Here is a 2,918-nt window from a genome sequence, read left to right as displayed (position 1 = left end):
TGATGCACTTGGACTGCATTTCTGATCAGAACAAACGTGTTTGATTTAGTTTACAACAGAATATAACTATCAACCACTATCACACTTTGCTTTTCCTCCTGTTTCTAGTAAGACTTCAAAGGTGAATGAAGCTCAGACAGTCCAGACTGACCCGGCAACATCTCCCACATAATGGGTCAGGTTTAAGGGCCTGTAGATCAGGGCTCTTTCTTCTACATTCTTAGGGGACACAATTAGTCCTCAATACAAAAAACAAACAAAAAAAACACACTTCGCAAATCACATTTTCAAGAGCATATTAATCAATATATAAACATTTTAAAAAGTGTTTTAGAGGATTTACAAGACATCAGTGCGAGACAGCTATTGAGTAAGATGACAACCCCAGAGAGAAAGAGAGAGAGTGATGTGGTGAGCAAATATTGAATGGGAAGTGATGTAATAACCTTTGCTAAGTGAAGAGTTTAGAATGCTTAGAATTCTAATGATAGAATGTTTAGAATTCTAATTCTAATGATAGAATGCTTAGAATTCTAATTCTAATGATAGAATGTTTAGAATGCATCTCATTAGTCAGAGCTGTAGAGTTCCCTTCAGGGACCTCGCTAACAGTGGCTCTGAATAGGACGAACACTCTTATCTGTAGGGTCGTATTCACTCGGCTCCAAACAGAAGAAAGCTGATTAAAACAGGAAGGGGACTACATGATTTTGTCAAATTAGAGACACACGTTTTTGTTTTATTTCCATTGAGAATAGTTTTGGGACGGACGGCGTACACTACTGAATATGTTACCCAGGTGGCAATGCAGGCAGGCCTCACAAACTAGGGTGGTTTAGAAAACTTAAACACTACTATAAAACTGTGACCTCTACTGTCTCCTCTCGTAGTATCTCTTTCACCACCACTATTTGGCGAGCGGGTTGGGTTTCAGGTAGAAATTGTTTAGGGTGTGTGCGAGAGCAAAGCTATTTAAAGACGGTGACATGATCTAGAAATGTATAATTAGTTTGAATGGAGGAAGTAGACTGGCCATTGAGGACCGCGTGAGACTATGCAATCAATGGAGTTTAGAGTTGAGTATCAATAACTAAACAGAAGGTTACTTTGCTGCACCGTAGTGGCAAACCTGACTACATGACAATAACTGAATAACATTGTAATATAATAATATATCAACAGTATTGTTTTCAATTGTCCCTTTCACACAATGTAAAGAGAAGGTCAACTCTGAATGTGAGAGACAGACATGTGTAACACTACAGTTGAATAGATGAATGTGGATGACCTCTGTGGATGACCTCTGTGGATGACCGCTGTGGATGACCTCTATGGATGACCTCTGTGGATGACCTCTGTGGATGACCTCTATGGATGACCTCTGTGGATGACCTCCTTAATAGCCGCCGTCTCACTACTTTCACCTCGTGTCCTTTTTGTTGTTGTTGTTGTTGTTGTTGTTGTTGTTGTTGAGGCGCAGTAGATCATCCGAGGACAGAAGATCGGAGTGTGATCCAAAACCTCACGTAACCGTGGTTACATAGGTAGCCTTCATTACGTAGTACTGTGCTGGATCCCTAATATGGTATCACAAACCCAGATCAATCATTGAACTAACACACAAAAAAACAAAGTCCTGTAGGACTCAGATCAAGGCAGTCAGTTACCATAGGTATAGAGTAGGGTTAGGGTGGTGAGTTACCCCTGTATAGAGTGGGGTTAGGGTGGTGAGTTACCCCTGTATAGAGTAGGGTTAGGGTGGTGAGTTACCCCTGTATAGAGTAGGGTTAGGGTGGTGAGTTACCCCTGTATAGAGGTGAGTTAGGGTGGTGAGTTACCCCTGTATAGAGTAGGGTTAGGGTGGTGGGTTACCCCTGTATAGAGTAGGGTTAGGGTGGTGAGTTACCTCTGTATAGAGTAGGGTTAGGGTGGTGAGTTACCCCTGTATAGAGTAGGGTTAGGGTGGTGGGTTACCCCTGTATAGAGTGGGGTTAGGGTGGTGAGTTACCCCTGTATAGAGTAGGGTTAGGGTGGTGAGTTACCCCTGTATAGAGTAGGGTTAGGGTGGTGAGTTACCCCTGTATAGAGGTGAGTTAGGGTGGTGAGTTACCCCTGTATAGAGTAGGGTTAGGGTGGTGGGTTACCCCTTTATAGAGTAGGGTTAGGGTGGTGAGTTACCCCTGTATAGAGTAGGGTTAGGGTGGTGAGTTACCCCTGTATAGAGTAGGGTTAGGGTGATGAGTTACCCCTGTATAGAGTAGGGTTAGGGTGGTGAGTTACCCCTGTATAGATTGGGGTTAGGGTGGTGAGTTACCCCTGTATAGAGTAGGGTTAGGGTGGTGAGTTACCCCTGTATAGAGTAGGGTTAGGGTGGTGAGTTACCCCTGTATAGAGGTGAGTTAGGGTGGTGAGTTACCCCTGTATAGAGTAGGATTAGGGTGGTGGGTTACCCCTGTATAGAGTAGGGTTAGGGTGGTGAGTTACCCCTGTATAGAGTAGGGTTAGGGTGGTGAGTTACCCCTGTATAGAGTAGGGTTAGGGTGGTGGGTTACCCCTGTATAGAGTAGGGTTAGGGTGGTGAGTTACCCCTGTATAGAGTGGGGTTAGGGTGGTGAGTTACCCCTGTATAGAGTAGGGTTAGGGTGGTGAGTTACCCCTGTATAGAGTAGGGTTAGGGTGGTGAGTTACCCCTGTATAGAGTAGGGTTAGGGTGGTGAGTTACCCCTGTATAGAGTAGGGTTAGGGTGGTGGGTTACCCCTGTATAGAGTGGGGTTAGGGTGGTGAGTTACCCCTGTATAGAGTAGGGTTAGGGTGGTGAGTTACCCCTGTATAGAGTAGGGTTATTGTGGTGAGTTACCCCTGTATAGAGTAGGGTTAGGGTGGTGAGTTACCCCTGTATAGAGTAGGGTTAGGGTGA

Source organism: Oncorhynchus mykiss, chromosome 5 (assembly GCF_057628025.1).
Source record: "Oncorhynchus mykiss isolate SJ-2025 chromosome 5, ASM5762802v1, whole genome shotgun sequence".
NCBI classification, from domain to species: Eukaryota; Metazoa; Chordata; class Actinopteri; order Salmoniformes; family Salmonidae; genus Oncorhynchus; species Oncorhynchus mykiss.
This window is presented reverse-complemented; position numbering follows the sequence as displayed.